Genomic DNA, 24,279 nt, shown 5'->3' on the forward strand with positions numbered 1-24,279 from the left:
ATCCACTCAGCACTTCTGGCTGAAGATGGTTGCAAAAGCTTCAGCCTTGTATTTTGCACTCTCATGCTGGGTTTCCGCCATCACTGAGGATGGGGATGTTCATGGAACCTCCCCCTCCCATTAATTGTTTAATTGTCCACCGCCATTCACGACTGGATGTGGCAGGACTGCAAATCTGGTTCATTGGTTGCGGGATAGCTTAGCTCTGTCTATAGCATGTTGCTTTGCTGTTTCTGCTGTTTGGAATACATGTAGTCCTGTGCTGTAGCTTCACCAGTTTGGCACCTCATTTTTAGCTATGCCTGGTCCTGCTCTCGGCATGCTGTTGTGCACTCTTCATTGAACCAGGGTTGGTCCCCTGGCTTGGTGGTATTGTTAGAGTGAGGGATATGCCGGGCCATGGGTTTACAGATTGTGATGGAATACAATTCTGCTGCTGCTGATGGCCCATAGCAACTCATGGATGCCCAGTTTTGAGCTGCTAGATCTGTTCTGAATTTATCCCATTTAGCACGGTGGTAGTGCCACACAACACAATGGAGGGTATCCTCAGTGTGAAGATGGGACTTTGTCTCTACAAGGACTGTGCGGTGGTCACTCCTACCAATGCTGACATGGACAGATGCATCTGCGACAGGTAGATTGGTGAGGACGAGGTTAAGTAGCTTTCCCCTCGTGTTTGTTCTCTCATCAGCTACCACAAGCCCAGACTGACAGCTATGTCCTTCAGGACTTCGCCAGCTCTGTCAGTAGTGGTGCTACCAAGCCACTCTTGGTGATGGACATTGAAGTCCCCCACCCAGAGTGCATTCTGTTCATTTGCTACGCTCAGTGCTTCTTCCAAGCGTTATTCAACATGGACATCTCCTTTTGCTTGTTACAATCATATATTTTCTCATTTAATCACTCCTGCTTCCCACCCTATCACAGACATTCCCTTTTGTTCTTCCCTCCCCTCCCGTTTCCCTACCCTTGCACTTGCTTAAAATCTGTTACATCTCTAAATTTTTCCAGTTCTGACAAAAGGCCATCGACCTGAAACGTTAACTCTGCTTCTCACTGCCTGACCCGCTGAGTATTTCCAGCATTTTCTGTTTTTATTTCAACATGGAGGAGTGCTGATTCATCAGCTGAGGGAGGGCGGTAGGTGATAATCAGCAGGAGGTTTCCTTGCCCATGTTTGACCTGATGCTGTGAGACTTCATGGGGTCTGGAGTCAATGTTGAGAACTCCCAGGGCCACTGTCTCCCAACTGTATACCACTGTGCCACTACCTCTGGTGGGTCTGTCCTGCCAGTGGGACAGGACATACCCAGGGATGGTGATGCAGGAGTCTGGGACATTAGCTGAAAGGTATGATTCTGCGAATATGACTATGTCAGGCTGTTGCTTGACTTGTCTATAGGACAGCTCTCCCAATTCTGGCACAAGTCCCCAGATGTTGGTGAGGAGGACTAGGCTGGGTGTTCCTTTGTCGTGTCCGGTGTCTAGGTCGATGCCGGGAGGTCCGTCCGGTTTTATTCTTCTTATTATTTTTCTTAGTGGTTTGATACAACTGAGTGGTTTGCTCGGACTTTGTCTTCAGACCAACCGTAGACCTGCTTCTGCCTAGCGGGAAGGCAGTGCCGGTTTCCCAGCACAGGCCTCAGGTCAAATTGCACCGGAGTCCTAGTGATGTAATAGGACCCCAATTTGCATAAATCTATGAGGCTCCCACCTGCTTTAGGTGGGTGCCTCATCTGCCTGCAAAACCCTGCAGGTGAGCCTTGCAAAGGGTCAGAAATGGTTGGTATCTGAGCGGTTAAATAACCTGCTCATTTCTAACTGCCCACCGGCTTGGTTTCCACCCAGCTGGTTGGGTTAAAGTCAACCTCCTTAAATAGGTGGGACCCCAACCCTCTCAAGACATGTCCCAACAATCATTGTTACCTAAACGTCTTGTGCGTCACAATAAATCCTTTCAGTGCAGATACGATTTTACCGTCTCATTCTGATTATATCTTGCCAGTAGGCGCGGCTGATTCCATAAAACAGACAGAGCTGTTAAACTTGACATTTCTATTTGTTTGACTTCTCAAAGGAATGTTGAGTGTGGTGAGACCTCTAGATTTAAAGACAAGTGGAAACGAAATGCTGATATTATCATAAAACTTTTATTTAAAATCATCAGATGAAAATTGAAACGTAAGGTTTTAACATGTGATGAAGAAAAACTGCAACATTTGATGGTAATTCAGCTTTGCAGCTCAGTGTTATAAAACTGAATGATCAATCCATTAAGTTTCTAGAGATAAAACGGACTTGAACATAATGAACTGTGAATATTTTATATTACTTTTTTCTACATTTTTTCAAAATCAGAGCTAGCTTAATAGACTTAAGCATCTAAAAACCTTAGAAATGCTTTATGCACAGGATATCTTTTTTTCTGAATGTGATCAAACAATACTCAAATATAAAAGTACAGTGCTGTAAGCAATGAGACTCTTAACGATTTTTACTAGAGCTGGCAACACAGAACAAACTGTGGGTGTGAGATTTTCTGAAGCATTAACTCATGTCAAAATGTAAAGATAGCAAAAGGAGCAGGCTGCATCCATAATGTAGGTGGTACAGTTTAGCTAATGGTAGCAATTTATTCTCCTTTCCTTCTCTCTTTTATCCTCTTTTCCCTGCTTTGATCATTTTCTCTCTTTTTTTTCTTCTCTCCCGTTTCTCTGTTGAACTTTTTCCTGTATTTTTCTTTCCCTTGACACAGTTGGCCTGGCTACGAGACTTGTGAATGGCTTCACTTGCTTTACTCTCATTTAGACAGCGGTAGCAAAAAGAGGCCAGAGAGGAAGCTTTGGAGGTGAGGCTATTCCAGCAGCCATACAACAACAACAACAGCAACATGCATTTATATAGTGCCTTTAACGTAGTAAAACATCCCAAGGCACTTCACAGGAGCATTATCAAACAAAATTTGATACTGAGCCACATAAGGAGATATTAGGGGCGATGACCAAAAGCTTGCTCAAAGAGATAGGTTTTAAGGAGCATCTTAAAGGAGGAGAGAGATGTAAAGAGGCAAAGAAGTTTAGGGATGGAATCCCAGAGCTTAGGGCCTAGGCAGCTAAAGGCACGGCCGCCAATGGTGGAGCGATTAAAATTGGAGATGCGCACGAGGCCAGAATTGGAGGAGTGTAGAGATCTTAGAGGGTTGTAGGGCTGGAGCAGGTTAAAGAGATAGGGAGGGGTGAGGCCATGGAGAGATTTGAAAACAAGGATGAGAATTTTAAAATCGAGGCGTTGCTGGATCAGGTGCCAATGTCGGTCAGCGAGCACAGGGGTGATGGGTGAACAGGATTTGGTGCGAGTTAGGATACGGGCAGCAGCGTTTTGGATGAGCTCGAGTTTATGCAGGGTGAAAGATGGGAGGCTGGCCAGGAATGAATTGGAATAGTTGATTCTAGAGATAACAAAGGCAGCAGATGAGCTGAGGCAGAGGTGGAGTCGAGTAATGTTACAGAGGTGGAATTAGGCGATACTGGTGATGGAGCGGATATGTGGTCAGAAGCTCAGCTCAGGGTCAACTGGGATGCCAAGGTTGTGAATGATAGTAGTGTAAATGCCTCTTTCAGCTGGCAACAGGTTCTGCATTGTCTGTGGGCTGTTCCTGCTCCCCTTGCTGATCCTTTGCTGCCCAGAGTGGTATCGTCTCTGGGAACTTCATAGTGAAGCCTCTTTGTAAGGTAAAGTCATGCAGCCTGCAGCACACAACCATAACTCTCGAGATCCTTGCCATACTACAGTGCGGAATGTCCCGGATCAATCCAAGCACCTGGACCATACCTTCAACATGCCAAAAGTGTGCTCAATCTTTTACTTTGGTGCATAATGAACCTCCTTATACCAGTGGACAGCTCGTGTCCTGATGCACAGGAGTGATCAGGCCTGGCTGCAAGGGATAGCTTTGATTTCCCAGGAACCACCCCAAAAACTTCCTTAAAATGAAGGCATCATGGTGGCTACCAGGGAAACAATTGTATGATGGGGCCTTGCTGGTTGCCAACCAGTTACATATTAGAAAGTAGAATCTTTACTTGTCTGTATAGGTAGTGGCGTGGATGAAGGAGACACGTAGGCCCCGATTTTCTGCCAGCCGTCGGGCGGCTTTCCAGGCGGCCGGGGGCCGAAAATCGCCGAAAAGCGGGTCGCGACCCCCCCCCCGGCGCCTGATTCCCCGCCCTGTCCGACTTTCGGACCGTCGTTTCTCCGCGACCCGATTCAGTCCCGCCCGCCGCTGGCGGGACTGGCCGTCGGAACAGTAATGATCAATTATCACCATGTTTAAGCTGATTTTAGGGTGCCCTTGCGACTTTCAGGGGTTCCCCACGCTAAACACGCCTGCGGGGAACCCCGCTGATGAGACCTGGCGTGAAGCTTGCCGGCTTGCTTGCTGTCAGCTGCAGCTCATTCGGGAAAGCTGCGATTTAAAGGGACAGCATTTGTATGTTGAAGGACCTTGTTGTTGCAGGTTTGGGGCTACTTCTTCAAGGCTTAGGCACAGCTATGGAAGGTTGGAGCCTCACACACTTCTCCAATGTGATCCCCTGGGAAGCCCCTCTCGCCACCCTCACTCAGCGCTTCTTCAGCGGAGGCATCTACCAGAAGCATGGGAGGCCTTTTCTTCCTTCCCTTCTTGCCATTAGAGGATCTCCAGCAGCAGAGGCGGCAGCAGCAGAACCAGGAACAGCATGATGAGCACCAGGAGCACCAGGCTGCTGCTCACTCACCTGAAGCTGCACAGACCAGAAGGGGCCAGCGCTTGGAAGTGGCTTGAGAGCTCCTTGCTGCGCTTTAGGGGGCCAGTGAGACCCGTTTCTGCACTGACAGTCCTACTCAGAAGGACTTCCATGAAGGTCTGGTTTCTCTGTTCAATAGATGGCCAATGCTCCTCAAGAGATGTCATTCCCTTATGAGCACTCACCATGTTTTCCATGCACTGGCGAGCACTCTATCCCTTAACTTGGGTGGAATTACCACTCGGGATCCACACATCAAGGTCCCCCAGCACACTGACAGCTGTTCTCTCCTTGTCGAGAATGCTGGCAACAGTGAGTCGCCATGTGCTGGCCATCCCTTCACCGTCAAATCATATACCCGAGACAGTGTCGGGTCATTTCGGGTTTCCTTTTCGATACAAGCGTTAGTTACCGGTAGGTATTCAACTATAGTCGAATGGAATATTTCGACAGGATCCACTGCTGGTGCTTCCTCCGCAGTAGGCAGTGGCAGGCGTGATAGCCCATCAGCATTTCCATGCTGTTTCGTGCCCTTATATTCAATCTCATAGTGGTGCGTCCCTAGAAAAAGTGACCATCTTTGTAGTCATTGTGCAGTCATCACCGGAACGCCCTTTTTCGGATTAAAAATGGAGACAAGAGGCTGGTGATCAGTCAGCAAGGTGAATTTCTGCCCATGCAGATAGTGATTGAACTTTTTCACTCCCCACACTAGGCTGAGGGCCTCCCTGTCAATCTGGGCGTAGTTACGCTCGGCTGAGGTTAGTGATCGTGACGCAAAGGCTATTGGCCTCTCTGAGCCGTCCGAGAATTTGTGCGACAGCACCACTCCAATGCCGTAGGGTGACGCATCACATGCCAACCGAATTGGTAATGCCGGGTTGTAATGGGCCAATACCTCTTTCGATGTGATTAGTGTTTTGCTCTTCTGGAAAGCTCGTCTACATTCGTCACTCCACTTCCATGGCACCCCAGTTTGCAGTAGGGTGTTCAGTGGGTGTAGTATTGTCGACAAATTTGGCAAGAACTTATGGTAGTAGTTTACCAGCCCGAGGAACGACCTCAGTTGTGACACATTTTCCGGTGCTGGAGCCTTGACTACTGCCTCAATCTTCTCTGGGGACTTATGTAACCCCTCTTTATCGATAACGTGGCCACAATACGAGATCTGTTTTCTAAAAAACTCGCATTTGGGGCGGTTAGCTCGGAGCCCATATTCCTGCAATCTAGTAAGCACCTGCTCCAGGTTGGCAAGCTGATCACTATCATTTTCGCCCGTGACCAGGATGTCGTCCAAATAACACTGGGTCCCTGGGATCCCTTGCAGGACTTGTTCCATTGCCCTCTGCCAAATAGCCGGAGCTGATGCTACCCCGAATACCAGCCGGTTGGGTGTTTATGGGTGTTGATTGTGAGTTATTTTTTTGATGCTTCTTCTACCTCCATTTGCAGATACGCCTGGGCCAGATCAATCTTAGTGAAGCGTTTCCCTCCAGATAGCGAGGCGAAAATATCTTCAATACGCGGAAGTGGATATTGTACGGTGTGAAGGATCGGGTTCACTGTTACCTTAAAGTCCCCACAGATGCGAACCTTCCTTGGTTCCCCAGGTGTGTTGCTCAACGACTTTTTCATCACAGGGACGATGGGTGTAGCCCACTCGCTCCAGTCTACCTTGGACAGTACACTTGAACGTTCCAGACTCTCCAGCCCTGCTTCGACGGCTGGGTGGATCGCATAAGGCCTTAAAAAATTTTGGGCTTGCGTTTTCTTCAATTTTAATCGTCGCTGTCATGCCTTTTAGTGTTCCGAGTCCTTGCTGGAACACTTCTTTCGCGTCAGTTAGGATCTTTGACAGTCGCCCAGGTGTGACGTCGTCATCCTTTTTGTCAGCCACAGTCAGTGCCTGTATGGAATGCCAATCCAGTTGTATTTTCCGGATCCATTCACGTCCCAGTAATGGTGGTCCTCCATCTTGCAATACATACAGGTCTAGTTTTGGTGTTTCCTTACCGTTATATATAACGGTCACCCTTATTTTTCCTTTGGGGTAGACTTTTTGCCCCATGTATGTCTTCAAAATAATTTTTGTGTCTCTCAAGGGTATGTGTGAGAATAGCCGCTCGTAGTCCCATCGGTTTATGACTGTTAGGGCTGATCCTGTGTCCAATTCCATCTTTACCTGGACTCCTGCTATCTTGAGAGTGACCCAAATGGTTCGGTGATCCTCCGTTGTGATCACATTATGTAGTTTCAGACAACTCAGTTCCCTGCTTTCGGAGTCGTTATCACTCTTTTGTTCGTCTGAACTATTCTCCGTCATCTTATGTACCTTCTTGTACTTTCCTTTGGTAGGTTTCTTATTGCTGGTTTTCTTTCCCGACCTGCAGACTCGTGCTATATGTCTTACTTTTCCACACTGTCTGCACACTTTGTCTTTGAACCAGCAATCATTCTGGTCGTGTGTTGTTCTGCCGCAGCGATAGCACTTCTCTGTTCCATATGACATTTTGTTTGTGCCATATTCTTGCAGTCTCTGTTGTATCTCTGCAGCGCCCCGTGCTGCTGCTTCATATGATACCGCAATGCTGAAAGCCTTTTCCAGCGTAAGGTCCTTTTCAGATAAAAGCCGTTTCTGGGTTCCTTCACTTTGATGCCCACACACAAACTTGTCCCTTAAGGTATCTGCCAGTCCCGCTCCAAACTGGCAGTGTTTCGATAGTTTGCGCAGTTCTGTTAAATAATCAGCATTGCGTTCATCCTTATGCTGGTTCCGTTTGTGAAACTTGAATCTTTCTGCTATCAGCAGCGGTGTGGGGTTTAAATGTTCCTGTAGTGTCGTTACTATGTCTTCAAAACTCTTTTCCATTGGCTTCGTTGGGGTTACTAGATTTCGTAATAAACCCTATGTCTTTGCACCCATTAAATTTAACAATACTGACGCTTTCTTGTCATCTGACACCTCATTTGCCTTGCAGTACACCTCTATTCGTTCGACATATGTAGTCCAATGTTTGACTTCATTGTCAAATGCGGTGATACTGCCACTCTTCGGCATTTTGGGTGTGGTTTAAAATGGCGTCTCCCAATGACTTAAAATGGCGTCTCCCGCGCTTTTATTCCTCCCCCGCTGCTGCCAACGCCGCTCCTGGCGGTTATCGTGGTAATGGTGGCGCCCTGTAGGTTTTGCGCGCTTCTCCTGTGCTGCTGCCAACGCCGCTCTCGGCGGTCCTTGTGGCAATGGCGGCGCCTCGCGGGTTTCTGTGCATCTCTCTCCCTCTCTCCGACGCTGCTCGGCCCCTGAACACCGGCTGCGCCCTGTGCGCTCTGCCCTCTCTCTCTCTCCCTCTCTTCGACGCTGCTCGGCCCCTGAGCACCGGCTGCGCCCTGTGCGCTCTGCCCTCTCTCTCTCTTGCCCGTCGACGCTGCTCGGCCCTTTGCTGTGCCACTCGGTCGGGCTCTAGCCCGCTGGTGTCCGGGAAGGGTCTGCGCACTACCTGTTGCCAGCCCGTTTCGCTGGACCGCCTCGACTGGAAAGCCAAGCCTGGCTCTCGACAGCCTCCCCTGCAATTCTCGAGTATCTGCTGGATGACTGGGCAGTTGCCCGTGGTCGACGCCCGAGTCTCTGGCCTTGACCTCCAATCCACTGATCTCCAGGAACGAATCCCCGGGAGGTGATGCAGAGTTGCAGGTAGGTTCGAACTTGCCTTGTCGCCAATGTTGTGTCCGTGTATAATAAGACACAGACTGCAGGAGAAACGGTACAACAGGTGTTTACTCAACGTGGCTCACAGTGGAACTGATCTGTACAGATTACTACTCAGTGCTATATACAGGTGTGGTCACTGCCGGTACTGCAGTATACATGAGCTGTAAAAGATAGTTCCCCTTAAAGGTATATACATTACAGGTTTGGTTGCAGCACATGGCATGATTCAATGATGGCTTCCTTGGTAAAGTGAAGCCTCCATAGATACTTCCCTGACAAATGCAGGTATGTGCACCACTTTCTCTACAGACTGGTTTAGGGGTATCAGTTGAGGGATGCTGTGCACCTCTGGTTTTGCTTGACCTGCCTTGCACCCATCTCCATTGCTCTTCGTCCTCTTGCTATTCATTATATTATTCGTTTACTTCTTCTTCCAAAAAGCAAACATATAGAGGAACTCTTAAAGGGCAATCTATTGTGTTCTGTCTGAAATTCTGAGGAAAAATGGCAGCCCCATTGCAAATGGCACAAAAGCAGATGTCAAAGCAGTTGGTAGATGAAAATAAAAGTGAAAAAAAACCCTCTAAAATGAATCAAATATAAACTAAAATTATGGTATCAACATTGATGTTGGGCCCTTCTGCTTTCTGCCTAGAGCTTAGCAACCCTGGACACCTCATAAGAGTACTACGACCTTTGGTCTGCCATAGATACCTTCTTGGATTCAGTGATATCAGTCAATTTTGTAAACGGGCTGAGTGCCTGTAAAACTCCCTTGTGATCTTAGTCTGACTTTATGCTCACAACCCAGCATAGTGTTGTCCTGAAAAACTAACTCCTTTAAAGCAACATTTAATTCAAACCACATTTTAAAATAACTCATATCAGGTTGTCAGCTGTGGCTCAGTGGATGCGCCCTTGCCTCTGAGTCAGAAGGTTGTGGGTTCAAGATCCACTCCCAGGGACTTGAGCACATAAAGCTAGGCTGACACTCCAGTGCAGTGCTGAGGGAGTGCTGCACTGTCGCAGGTGCCGTCTTTCGGATGAGACTTTAAACCGAGGCCCTGTCTGCTCTCTCAGGTGGATGTAAAAGATTCCATGGCACTAATTTGGAGAAGAGCAGGGGAGTCATCCCCAGTGTCCTGGCCAATATTTATCCCTCAATCAACATCACTAAAATAGATTATCTGGACATTATCATATTGCTGTTTGTAAATTGGCTGCCGCGTTTCCCACATTACAACAGTGACTCCACTCCAAAAAGTACTTCATTGGCTGTAAAGCGCTTTGAGATATCCGGTGGTCATGAAAGGCGCTATATCAATGTAAGTCTTTCTTTCTTATCTGGATCCTTTCCATGAAAAAACGCTGAAATGCTGAAATGTGACAACAGGCAAGAAAAATGCAGCCGTGTAGGTGAGGTGCAAAGGATGATAAATGAAGGGAGTATGACATCATGACATAATTTTCACATCACTTGTTCTGGACTGTCCAAAGGTGTTTCCTGTGGCTGCTGGAAATTAGGTCACAATATGGGCAGCCAGAAAGTGCGCAGTCCTCTAGTTTAACAGAACTCTGATTGGGCTGAACTGGTTGGAAATCCAGGAGTTCCAGGAGTGAAGCAAGGCAAGACCCAATTATAACACCAAGTAAGGGGCCATAGTCTTTACTGTGTCCAGTGCACTTAATGTCATGTGGAGTGAGCCGAATTGCCTAGACATTGGCATCTATGATGGTGGGGACCTTGGGTGGAGGCCAAGTAGAATCATCCACCCGGCATTTTTGGCAGACGACACTTGCAAACACTTCAGCCTTGTCTCTTGCACTGATTTTGGGCTCCATTATGGTTGACTTAGATAATGAAAGTACCTGTTTAAAAAAAAGAACGACATTGTAGGAATTGACGAATTCCTAACTAATAACTGAGGTCGACTCAGGAGATCAATCAAACAGGTCTTTAATGTAAGACTAAACGAGTTCAAACAGTTTGTTGAGATCGATACAGGAGAACCATGAAAACAGGTCTTAACAAGATGGAGATTCCACGAGGACTGCCGGGGCAATCACGTGGTTTGCGACGTGACATCATCGCGTTTACCCGCGTTTTCCCGCGTTCTTAAAGAGGCCACGGCCCGTACATACAAAACACTATATACAAAACAAAGTAATGTCTAACACCATTGTACAGGCTTAGGCTGGTGTTAGAACATCATTAACGGGAATTATATACAGTTGCCCAGAGTCATTCAGTGGCTCTGCCACATGCGCCCCCCCAGAATTCGCTTTAACGGACAAAGTCAAACGGTGAGGGGGTCTGATGAGCCTATCGGAACGACTCCTGTACTCCTGAGGTGGAGGCTGTTGGGCGGCTGGCGGTCTGGCGGGCGGTTGCACTTGGTCTGCTGTAACGGCGATGGGTGGCCTACCTCGTCTCGGCGGTTATGCTGTCTCGATGGGGCGGTCGAGGTCCAGATGTGCTGGCTTTAAGCGATCGACTGAAATGTGGTCTGGTTTACCACCGACATCTACCGTGAAGGTTTTGTCCCTGGCCTCCAACACGCGGAAGGGACCATTATATGGGGCCTTGAGTGGATCCCTATGTGCATCGTGGTGAATAAAGACATATTCCGCCTTGTGAAGCTCCGTGGGAACGTGCGAACACTGCAGCCCATGGTGCGAAGTGGGCACTGGCGCGAAACATCTGGCTGCGTCCTGGTGACTAGTAAGCTGGTCAGACGCGGACCAAGGCTTCGTTGATGCTGGTAGGAAATCCCCTGGGACTCGCAGCGGTTGACCGTACACCAGCTCCGCTGATGAAGAGTGAAGGTCTTCTTTGGGGGCCGTGCGAAGGCCCAACAGGACCCACGGTAGCTTGTCTGCCCATCCAGCGTCCTGGAGGCTGGCCCTCAGGGCGGCTTTCAGTGACCGGTGGAAACGTTCACAGAGACCATTCGCTTGTGGGTGGTAGGCTGTGGTGCGGTGTAATTTGACACCGAGTCCTTGGGCCACTGCATTCCAGAGTTTGGAGGAAAACTGCGGTCCCCTGTCTGAAGAAATATCTGCGGGCACTCCGAAACGGGCGACCCAGGTGGAAATGAATGCCCTGGCCACGTCCGCCGAAGCAGTGGATGATAGGGGAACCGCCTCCGACCATCTGGTGGTGCGGTCAACCATGGTCAGGATGTGTGAAAATCCATGGGAGGGTGGGAGTGGATCCACCAGGTCCACATTGACATGGTCAAAACGTCGCTCCGAAACTGTGAAGGTGGCCAACGGAGCTTTGATGTGGCGCTGTACTTTGGCCTTTTGGCAGACCACGCAGGTGTTGGTCCAGTCGCGGACATCCTTGTGCATGCCGTGCCATATGAATTTCGCTGACATCAGCTTCTGAGAGGCCTTCATTCCTAGGTGTGACAACCCATGTATGGCGTCGAACACTTTGCGGCGCCAGATGACCGGTACGACAGGGCGAAGGTCCCGTACGGAGACGCCACACAAGAGCATGGTACCCGCCGAATGGAACTTGACATTGGCCAACTGGAGGCCAGTGACGGTCATTCTGTAGGCTTGGACTTCTGGGTCTGAGGCTTGATCCGCTGCCATGAGGGCGTAATCAATGCCTAAATGAACCATATTGACGGTCGCGCGGGAGAGGTAGTCGGCCACCAGGTTGTCCTTACCAGCCACGTGCTGTATATCCGTGGTGAATTCGGATATGTAGGTCAGTTGACGTTGCTGTCGGGATGACCACGGTTTGGCGGCCTTGGCCATGGCGAAGGTGAGCAGCTTATGGTCCACAAAAGCGGTGAAGGGACGTCCTTCCAGGAGGAAGCGAAAATGGCGGATGGCCAGAAAAAGGGCGAGCAACTCCCGGTCGAACGTGCTGTATGCTCTCTCGTTCTGCCGTAGTTGACGGCTGAAGAATGCCAACGGCTGCCACGTCCCGTTCACCCACTGCTCTTGCATGGTGCCGATTGCGTAGTCTGACACGTCGGTGGTGAGGGCGATGGTGACTCCTGGCAGCGGGTGCGCCAGCATAGTCGCGTTGGCCAAGGCGCTTTTGGTGTCGGCGAACGCCCGGGCCATGTCATCCGTCCAGTCTACCATATTCTTGCCAGTCTTGCCCTTGAGGGCCTCGTACAGGGGCTGCATGAGTAGTGCTGCCTTAGGCACGAAACGGTGGTAAAAGTTTACCATGCCGAGGAATTCCTGCAGGGCCTTAATGTTTTGCAGGCGTGGAAAGGATGTCACCGCCTCTACCTTCGCTTGTAAAGGAACCGCTCCCTCTGGGCGGCGTTCTTCAACCCAAACGGCATTCGTAAAAACTCGAAAAGGCCGAATGGGGTGATGACTGCGGTCTTCTGGACATCTTGGGGATGAACTGGGACCTGGTGGTAGCCCCGGACGAGGTCGACTTTCGAGGAGACAGTGTTCCCTGCCAAATGGGCAGAGAAATCCTGGATGTGGGGGATCGGGTACCGATCAGGAGTGGTGGCGTCGTTTAGGCGTCGATAGTCGCCGCATGGCCGCCATTCTCCGCCAGGCTTCGGGACGATGTGGAGGGGTGAAGACCAGGGACTATTCGACCAGCGAATAATCCCTAACCGTTCCATGGTCGCGAACTCCGCTTTTGCGACCGCCAGCTTGCCAGGTTCCAGGCGCCGGGCCCGCGCGTAGACCGGGGGGCCGTTGGTGGTGATGTGGTGTTCCACACCATGTTTCGTGGCCGTGGAGGAGAACGTGGGTCACCAATGTAGGAATTGACGAATTCCTAACTAATAACTGAGGTCGACTCAGGAGATCAATCAAACAGGTCTTTAATGTAAGACTAAACGAGTTCAAACAGTTTGTTGAGATCGATACAGGAGAACCACGAAAACAGGTCTTAACAAGATGGAGATTCCACGAGGACTGCCTGGGCAGTCACGTGGTTTGCGACGTGACGTCATTGCGTTTACCCGCGTTTTCCCACGCTCTTAAAGGGGCCACGCCCCGTACATAAAAAACACTATATACAAAACAAAGTAATGTCTAACACCATAGTACAGGCTTAGGCTGGTGTTAGAACATCGTTAAAGGGAATTATATACAGTTGCCCAGAGTCATTCAGTGGCTCCGCCACAACATAACATTATGGGGTATAAATTTATCTTGGGCATTGAAGTTGATCCATTCTTGCCCATCTTGCATTACCACCCAAGTTGAATAAAAATATCACTATAGTATCAATTTGTTTCCAATTATGAAGAACAAAATAGATTGAAATAGTAATTCACAATAAAATTGACACTTTATTAACTTTATCGGGTCCATACAAAATACCTCAGACTCTCTGGCCAAATTAGAAAAGACTGTGCATTAGATCATTTTAATGGTTGGTATGGGGCAGATTTTCAATTGCAATTCCTTGGGGAATCAATTTTCCTAATTAAGGGGAGACATGCTGTTGGAGTACTGCCAATAGTGATTAGTTATAAAATGATTTAATCTACAAAGGCTCCAGACACTGTTCAGTTGGTTGCAGTGCTGGCTGATGATAGACTAGCAGTAGCTTGGAAGTCCTGCTGAGGCCTCTGTGCCTCTAACATGCTGGAGGGTGTTATTCTTCCATTTGCTTCAGTATATCTGAGGGAGCTGCCAGAGCTGCTGATGGAATTGACGAATGTGGCTGTCAGGAAACTTGTTGTGCAGTAAGTCAGGTTTTGCTGTTTTCACTGCGGTGTGTATTCAAATTAATAGGTTACATCATGGAAGAGGAAGAATTTTGGTCCTATACCATGACCTACAGGGATTCAAAGTCCCATTGCGCTTCTAGTGACTCAGGCAAGATAGCTTGATAATAATGTTGTCCTTAGGGCCTCAGTGGTGAAGCCCCCTTGCACCTGAAGACATCGGGCTGAGGCTCGCTCCAAACTGGGCCTTTGGCCTCATTTCCTTTAAAACCGGTGAGCTGAGGATGCCAATTGGGTGTCCCAAGGCAGCTTGCCAGTAGAGGCCTTCACAAATTCGACCACTTTGGGTACTGAGCCGGTCTTCAGGTAGGTCTGGGTGGGGGTTGGGTGGGGGGTGATTAGGGAGGTTAATGTGCGAGGCCATCTGTTGTGTCTGTGTATAATAAGACACAGACTGCAGGAGAACGTTACAACAGGTGTTTACTCAATGTGGCTCACATTGGAACTGATCTGTACAGATTACTACTCAGGGCTATATACAGGTGTGGTCACTGCCGGTACTGCAGTATACATGAGCTGTAAAAGATAGTTCCCCCCCTTAAAGGTATAGGGCTGAAAATTCAGTAGGGTTAGCGCCCCATTTGAGGCGCTAGAGGGCCTAGCGCCGGAGTTATGGCCGGTTTGTAAATTCAGTGGGGCCCTGCCATCGGCGTTAGACCGGTTGCGCTGCGCCGGCACCGATGACGTCATCGGTGTGCGCAGCGTCCCGGTTGCCGTGGTGATGGGCCCCAACGCCGAAATTGAGTTGCGGCCGCCTCGCCCGTGGCAGCCGCAACTAACGATGTTTCAGCAGAGTCCTACGCGAGTTAGCGCCGGCGCATTAAGGTCGCGCGGCGGCCGGCCGCTTTCCCGCCGGCCGCCTGCCCGCACCTCCCTCCCCGGACTCCTCCACCCCCCCACCCCCCGCGGAACAGATGCGTCTGGCCTGCGAGCCCGGCACTTCTCCGAGGTGCCGGGCTCATTTTTTTCAAGATTTCAACGGCCAGCGGGCGGGTGCAGGCAGCTCCTCCTTAACTGAAGGAGGAGGCCTGCACTTCCCCAGCCTGCCGCACCGCATCGGGTGCTGCAGCGCCAGAATTGCGCCGCAATGCGGCAGTCAGCGCCCATTTCGAGGCGCTGACACCCTCCTGTAGCGCCGGCAGCCGTTTGGGCGCGGCGCTACTGAATTTTTGGCGCGCGCAGGGGGACTTAGCGCCGGCGCTAAATTTCCGGCGCTAAAGCCCTGGCGCGGCGCCAACTGAATTTCTAGGCCATATACTTTACAATTCCTCCCCTTTTAGATTAACAGTACCATAACACTCATTTAACAATTAAATATCAAACTAATTACAATTAACACTTTTAACATGCAACATTAGCTGAAAATAGTCTATTTATATATTCAGTCTTTGGGGAGGCTTCCTGATCCTTTCTGGATAGCGCCTTTCCTGAGTGTCTTGCTCTTGGTGCGGAGGCGATTCTGGCCCCCTGTCGTTGGTTGGTTCATCTACTGTTTCTGTGGTAGATGCGACCTGTACGTCGGGTTCATCACCAGGTACGTATGGGCGAGGCATGGGGTTGACTTGTTCCTGTGACTCTAGGATCTGGTCAGCATGGCATCTCACGATGCTCTCTCCAACGTCCACTGTGTACATTAGTGGGCCCTGCCGTGTGCATATCGTTCCTGGCTGCCATTTTTCTGTTCGGTAGTCGCGGGCCAAGGCTGGTTGCCCTACATTGAAGGTCCTTGTTGGCTTCTCATGGATGTGCTGGAATTGCTTACTCTCAACATCTCTTCGTACGTTTGGTCTGAGCAAATCCAGGCGAGATCTTAACCTTCGGTTAAAGAACATCATGGCTGGGGCCTGGTTGGTGACTGCATGTGTCGCATTCCGGTAGGCGAACAGGAAATTGTCCACCTTGTGCTGCAGCGGAATGTTGTCATTGTACATAGCCTTTATTGCCTTCTTAAAGGTTTGTACGAACCTCTCAGCCAATCCATTTGTGGCTGGATGATACGGGGCGGATGTGTAATGCCTTACCCCATTCTTTTTCAAGAACCTCCGGAACTCTTCAGACACAAACTGTGGTCCGTTGTCGGAGCAAATCTGTTTTGGCAAGCCATTCCTGGCAAAAATGGTCCGTAGGACTGCAATAGTTTTCTCCGTGGTGGTGGAGGACATTTTGATGACCTCAGGCCATTTCGAGTGCGCATCCACGGCTATTAAAAACATTGAGTCCATGAATGGACCAGCAAAATAATTATGCACCCGTTGCCATGAAGATGAGGGACACTCCCATGGGTGTAGAGGGGCCTGTGGTGGTGCATTTTGGGCTTTCTGGCATCCTGAGCAGCTCTTGGTCAGGTCCTCGATTTGTTTGTCGATTCCCGGCCGCCACACATAAGCCCTGGCTAGGCTTTTCATTTTTACCCCTCCCAGATGACCCTCATGAAGCTCATTGAGCACTCTATCCCTTAACTTGGGTGGAATTACCACTCGGGATCCACACATCAAGGTCCCCCGGCACACTGACAGCTGTTCTCTCCTTGTCAAGAATGCTGGCAACAGTGAGTCGCCATGTGCTGGCCATCCCTTCACCGTCAAATCATATACCCGAGACAGTGTCGGGTCATTTCGGGTTTCCTTTTCGATACAAGCGTTAGTTACCGGTCGGTATTCAACTACAGTCGAATGGAATATTTCGACAGGATCCACTGCTGGTGCTTCCTCCGCAGTAGGCAGTGGCAGGCGTGATAGCCCATCAGCATTTCCATGCTGTTTCGTGCCCTTATATTCAATCTCATAATGGTGAGCCCCTAGAAAAAGTGACCATCTTTGTAGTCGTTGCGCAGTCATCACTGGAACGCACTTCTTCGGATTAAAAATGGAGACAAGAGGCTGGTGATCAGTCAGCAAGGTGAATTTCTGCCCGTGCAGATAGTGATTGAACTTTTTCACCCCTCACACTAGGCTGAGGGCCTCCCTGTCAATCTGGGCGTAGTTACGCTCGGCTGAGGTTAGTGATCGTGACGCAAAGGCTATTGGCCTCTCTGAGCCGTCCGAGAATTTGTGTGACAGCACCGCTCCAACGCCGTAGGGTGACGCATCACATGCCAACCGAATTGGTAATGCCGGGTTGTAATGGGCCAATAGCTCTTTCGATGTGATTAGTGTTTTGCTCTTCTGGAAAGCTCATCTACATTCGTCACTCCACTTCCATGGCACCCCAGTTTGCGGTAGGGTGTTCAGTGGGTGTAGTATTGTAGACAAATTTGGCAAGAACTTATGGTAGTAGTTTACCAGCCCGAGGAACAACCTCAGTTGTGACACATTTTCCGGTGCTGGAGCCTTGACTACTGCCTCAATCTTCTCTGGGGACTTATGTAACCCCTCTTTATCGATGACGTGGCCACAATACGAGATCTGTTTTCTAAAAAACTCGCATTTGGGGTGGTTAGCTCGGAGCCCATATTCCTGCAATCTAGTGAGCACCTGCTCCAGGTTGGCAAGGTGATCACTGTCATTTTCGCCCGTGACCAGGATGTCGTCCAAATAACACTGGGTCCCTGGGATCCCTTGCAGGACTTGTTCCATTGCCCTCTGCCAAATAGCCGGAGCTGATGCTACCCCGAATACCAGCCGGTTGTATTGGTAGGGACCTTTATGTGTGTTGATTGTGAGTTATTTTTTTGATGCTTCTTCTACCTCCATTTGCAGATATGCCTGGGCTAGATCAATCTTAGTGAAGCGTTTCCCTCCAGATAGCGAGGTGAAAATATCTTCAATCCGCGGAAGTGGATATTGTATGGTGTGAAGGACCGTGTTCACTGTTACCTTAAAGTCCCCACAGATGCGAACCTTCCTTGGTTCCCCAGGCGTGCTGCTCAACGACTTTTTCATCACCAGGACGATGGGTGTAGCCCACTCGCTCCAGTCTACCTTGGACAGTACACCTGAACGTTCCAGACTCTCCAGCTCTGCTTCGACGGCTGGGCGGATCGCATAAGGTACCGGTCTGGCCTTAAAACGTTTTGGGCTTGCGTTTTCTTCAATTTTAATCGTCGCTGTCATGCCTTTTAGTGTTCCGAGTCCTTGCTGGAACACTTCTTTCACGTCAGTTAGGATCTTTGACAGTCGCCCAGGTGTGACGTCGTCATCCTTTTTGTCAGCCACAGTCAGTGCCTGTATGGAATGCCAATCCAGTTGTATTCTCCGGATCCATTCACGTCCCAGTAATGGTGGTCCTCCATCTTGCAATACATACAGGTCTAGTTTTGGTGTTTCCTTACCGTTATATATAACGGTCACCCTTATTTTTCCTTTGGGGTAGACTTTTTGCCCCGTGTACGTCTTCAAAATAATTTTTGTGTCTCTCAAGGGTATGTGTGAGAATAGTCGCTCGTAGTCCCGTCGATTTATGACTGTTAGGGCTGATCCTGTGTCCAATTCAATCTTTACCTGGACTCCTGCTATCTTGAGAGTGGCCCAAATGGTTCAGTGATCCTCCGTTGTGATCACATTATGTAGTTTCAGACAACTCAGTTCACTGCTTTCGGAGTCGTTATCACTCTTTTGTTCGTCTGAACTATTCTCCGTCATCTTATGTACCTTCTTGTACTTTTCTTTGGTAGGTTTCTTATTGCTGGTTTTCTTTCCCGACCTGCAGACTCGTGCTATGTGTCCTACTTTTCCACACTGTCTGCACACTTTGTCTTTGAAACAGCAATCATTCTGGTCGTGTGTTGTTCTGCCGCAGCGATAGCACTTCTCTGTTCTATATGACATTTTGTTTGTGCCATATTCTTGCGGTCTCTGTTGTATCTCTGCAGCGCCCCGTGCTGCTGCTTCATATGATACCGCAATGCTGAAAGCCTTTTCCAGCGTAAGGTCCTTTTCAGATAAAAGCCGTTTCTGGGTTCCTTCACTTTGAAGCCCACACACAAACTTGTCCCTTAAGGTATCTGCCAGACCCGCTCCAAACTGGCAGTGTTTCAATAGTTTGCGCTGTTCTGTTAAATAATCAGCATTGCTTTCATCCTTATGCTGGTTCCGTTTGTGAAACTTGAATCTTTCTGCTATCAGCAGCAGTGTGGGGTTTAAATATTCCTGTAGTATTGTTACTATGTCTTCAAAACTCTTTTCCATTGGCTTCGTTGGGGTTACTAGATTTCATAATAAACCATACGTCTTTGCACCCATTAAATTTAACAATACCGACGCTTTCTTGTCATCTGACACCTCATTTGCCTTGCAGTATACCTCTATTCGTTCGACATATGTAGTCCAATCTTCGACTTCATTGTCAAATGCGGTGATACTGCCACTCTTCGGCATTTTGGGTGTGGTTTAAAATGGCGTCTCCCAATGGCGTAAAATGGTGTCTCCCACGCTTTCCTTCCTCCCCCGCTGCTGCCAACGCTGCTCCTGGCGGTTCTTGTGGCAATGGCAGCGCCCTGTAGGTTTCACGCGCTTCTCCTGCGCTGCTGCCAATGCCGCTCTCGGCGGTCCTCGTGGCAATGGCGGCGCCTCGCGGGTTTCTGCGCGTCTCTCTCCCTCTCTTCGACGCTGCTCGGCCCCTGAACACCGGCTGCGCCCTGTGCGCTCTGCCCTCTCTCTCTCTCTCTCTCTCCCCCGTCGACGCTGCTCGGCCCTTTGCTGTGCCGCTCGGTCGGGCTCTAGCCCGCCGCTGTCTCGGAAGGGTCTGCGCACTACCTGTTGCCAGCCCGTTTCGCTGGACCATCTTGATTGGAAAGCCAAGCCCGGCTCTCGACAGCCTCCCCCGCAATTCTCGAGTCTCTGCTGGATGACTGGGCGCTTGCCCGTGGTCGACGCCCGAGTCTCTGGCCTTGACCTCCAATCCACTGATCTCCAGGAACGAATCCCTGGGAGGTGATGCAGAGTTGCAGGTAGGTTCGAACTTGCCTTGTCGCCAATGTTGTGTCTGTGTATAATAAGACACAGACTGCAGGAGAACGGTACAACAGGTGTTTACTCAACGTGGCTCACATTGGAACTGATCTGTACAGGTTACTACTCAGTGCTATATACAGGTGTGGACACTGCCGGTACTGCAGTATACATGAGCTGTAAAAGATAGTTCCCCCCTTAAAGGTATATAAATTACACCATCCCTTCAAGTGACCCTTCTATCTCTGTGCCACCCAGGATTCTTGAGTTATTTTTTCTTTTCCTGGGCTTTATTCTTTCTTCCGTGCTCTTCTGCCTGTTGACTGTAAAGGCCCAATGTGAAATGAGTTGGGGCAATCTCAACCCAATACCCAATGGGTATGGGCCCACAGCAGAAAACTTCCCTTGATTCAGTAGTAATCAATACTGTAGTGACAATCTCATTCAGAGAGATTAGAGAATGGCTGGGCTGCGAAAAGAAAAAAATGCCACACTGCTGTAGTTGATGTGCTTGTTTGCTTGTTCGAGATTATTCTGAGGTATATTAGTGGGGCAAAGAAGAAGCAGCTTTCCTCTGTTTCTAGCTCTACCATACCTGATATGTGAATGCTTGAGGCTGCGGCTAGGAGCCTGAATTGGGAAATTTAATCATTTTCCAGTGCGAATATTTCTTCACCTTGATGAGCACAAAGTGCACCAAAAAACAACAGCCTTGGATTTCCTAGGACTTTCTGCCGCTGCGCCGCCTATTAAGTACTTTTGAAGTCTAGTCACTGTTGTAATGTAGGGAAGTGCAGCAGCCAAATTGCGAATAGCAAGGAACCACAAACAACAATGTGGTACATGATCAGATAATCACTTTTTAATGATGTCAGTTAAGGGATAAATATTGGTCAGGACAACAGGAGAATTTCCTTGCTTTTCTTCACATAGTGCCACGGGATCTTTTGTAACCATCTGAAGGGGAAGATGCAGCCTCAGTTTAACATCTCATCTGATGATGGCATCTCTGACAGTGCGGCACTCCTTCAGTACTGCACCGAAGTGTCAGGCTGCATTATGTGCTCAAACCTTTAGAGTGGGGCTTGAACCCACAACCTTCTGACTCAGCGATAAGAGTGCTAACACTGAGCCAAGACTGACACCCTTGCTAAACACATTCTGATGTTTATTTTTACCAGGAATACTGAGAAATATTCCACGGTTTGGCCAAGTACATAGAGTAGAGTGACTATATTTTCTAAACCTATTCTGGGTACACACAGGGTGGGAACACAGCAAAATAGCCAGGACGGAAAATATAGGTTGTGCAAGGGTAGTGAGGCAAAACATTTTAGCAGCCTATATTTTAACATTTGCACATATACACTACAAATGTGCATATAATTCCTGCGGATGTGACATCACACTATTGAAGTGCATTCAGACACCTGACCCCCTCCCCCACCCCCTCCCCTCCAGTGACTGAGGTCACTCCTGACCCCGACTCCCCCACCCCCCCCCGTGACTGAGGTCACTCCTGACCCCGACTCCCCCACCCCCCCCCCGTGACTGAGGTCACTCCTGACCCCGACTCCCCCACCCCCCCCCCGTGACTGAGGTCACTCCTGACCCCAACCCCCCCCAGTGACTGAGGTCAATCCTTCCGCCGACCCCCCGCAGTTACTGAGCTCACCCCTGACCCTGACCCCCCCCATGACTGAGCTCACCCCATACCTCACCCCTGACCCCCCCAGTGACTGAGCTCACCCCTGACCCTGACCCCCCAGTGAATGAGGTCACTCCTGACCCCGACCCCCCCCCAGTGACTGAGGTCACTCCTGCCCCATCCCCCCACCCCGTAGTGACTGTGGTCACACCTGACCCCAACCCCCCCAGTGACTGAGGTCACACCTGACCCCGACCCTTGCAGTGACTGAGGTCACTCCTGACCCCGACCCCCGCAGTGACTGAGGTCACACCTGACCCCGACCCTTGCAGTGACTGAGCTCACTCCTGACCCCGACTCTCCACACACGGGCTCGATTTTCATCGGACAGTTGAGGCGGGATTGGAGGTGTGTGGAGGGTTAAAATCCAGAAATTGGGGGGCACGAAACCAATCCGCACCCAACCCGCCTCCATGCCAGTTTCAAAGGAGGCGGGTACCTGACCTGTGCTGGGAGCCGCCTCCTCGAGGCGGGAAGGGGATTAGTGCCAATTAACTGCTTGTTAACAGGTAGTTAACAGGCAGTTTTTAGCCTAATCCCTATTTTTATCCCTGAAGTGTGGGCTTCCCGACGGCTCCAAACCACGCCAAGTTAGCGAGGCGGACCGTCGGGCTGAAGGACTTGGAGGGTTCGAGATGTCCGGTGTTCAGGTGAGTGATGGGTGCATGAGTGAAGAGGTAAGTGTGTTTGGTGTGTGTAAAGTGTTTAAATAAGTTTTACTTACATAGAAACATAGAAGATAGGAGCAGGAGTAGGCCATTTGGTCCTTCGAGCCTGCTCCGCCATTCAATGAGATCATGGCTGATCATCCAAATTCAGTACCCTGTCCCTGCCTTCTCCCCATATCCCTTGATCCCTTTAGCCTTAAGAAATATATCCAACTCTTTCTTGAATATACTTAATGAACTGGCCTCCACCGCCCTCTGTGGCAGAGAATTCCACAGGTTCACCACTCTCTGGGTGAAGAAACTCCTCCTCATTTCAGTCCTAAATGGCTTACCCCTTATCCTTAGACTATGACCCCTGGTTCTGGACTCCCCGGCCATCAGAAACATCCTTCCTGCATGTAGTCTGTCCAGGCCTGACAGAATTTTATAGGTTTCGATGAGATCCCCTCTCAATCTTCTAAACTCCAGTGAGTATAAGCCCAATCGACACAATCTCTCCTCATACGTCATTCCTGCCATCCCAGGTATCAGCCTGGTGAATCTTCACTGCACTCCTTCCATGGCAAGAATGTCCTTCCTCAGGTAAGGCAACCAAAACTGCACACAATACTCAAGGTGTGGTCTCACCAAGGCCCTGTACAACTGCAGCAAGACATCCTTGTTCTTGTACTCGAACCCTCTTGCTACGAAGGCCAACATACCATTTGCCTTCTTAACCGCCTGCTGCACCTGCATGCTTACCTTCAGCAGCTGGTGTACAAGAACACCCAGGTCTCTTTGCACTTCCCCTTCTCCCAATCTATTGCCATTCAAATAATAATCTGCCTTCCTGTTTTTGCCACCAAAGTGTATAACCTCACATTTATCCACATTATAGTGCATTTGCAATGTTTCTGCCCAATCACCCAACCTGTCCAAATCATGCTGGAGTTTCACGACATCCTCCTCACAGCCTTTGCAGCCTTCCTTCCTTCAGGTCTCGGGAGTTCCTCATCTCACCGGCACAGAAAGCAGAATGGCTGCGAGCTGTCAAAATCTGCAGCATTCAGCTTTCTGTTCCGTAGAGATCTCTAAATCAGCCTGAGGGGAAGGAATTAACTTAGAGTACAGATTGTTAGTGTTTGACAGCTTCAAAGAGCTGTCAAATGCTGATATTTTATCTGTCAAAAGCTCTTGACAGATGAAATATCAATCTGTGACGCCACCTGTTGCCGGGTGGCCCTTAATTGGTCTGCTGAGCCCGCTGGGCGGGCTCAACAAGGTCAATCAAGTGAAAATCAAGTGGGTTGGCCACAACTCGATGGAGGCAGGACTACAACCCCAAAAGTTGTAGTCCCGCCTCCTACACACCTCCATTGATAAAATCCAGCCCTGTCTAGGATTAATGTACTTATCGACCACTTCTCCGATCATATATATTACGCAGTTGACCACTGCTATCCACAGTCCCTTTTTAGCTTGATGTTGTTCTATTTGCTTCTGTTCATGAGCCTTTTTATTGTAATAGCAATGGAAAACCTCACTGAATTCGTTGACTGTCTCAGAGGGAAGGTTTATCTCCAGTTCCAGATTTGGTTGTTGAAAGGATGAGCTGTGGTTGATAGTGGATCAGGTCAGAGTGGCCAGCTGCCAGTTTATTTCTAACACTCGAGCTCTGGGGGTTAACACCGTAGTGTCCGAGGATCAATAATACTCAGACTGCAGGAGAACAATAAAACAGGTATTTACTGAACAGGGAGTAATTCAAGACTGAAATACAGAAGCCTGCTATGGCTTTATATACAGGG

This window comes from Somniosus microcephalus, chromosome 14 (assembly GCF_052327205.1).
Source record: "Somniosus microcephalus isolate GS21.2 chromosome 14, FLI_Smic_1.0, whole genome shotgun sequence".
NCBI lineage: Eukaryota > Metazoa > Chordata > Chondrichthyes > Squaliformes > Somniosidae > Somniosus > Somniosus microcephalus.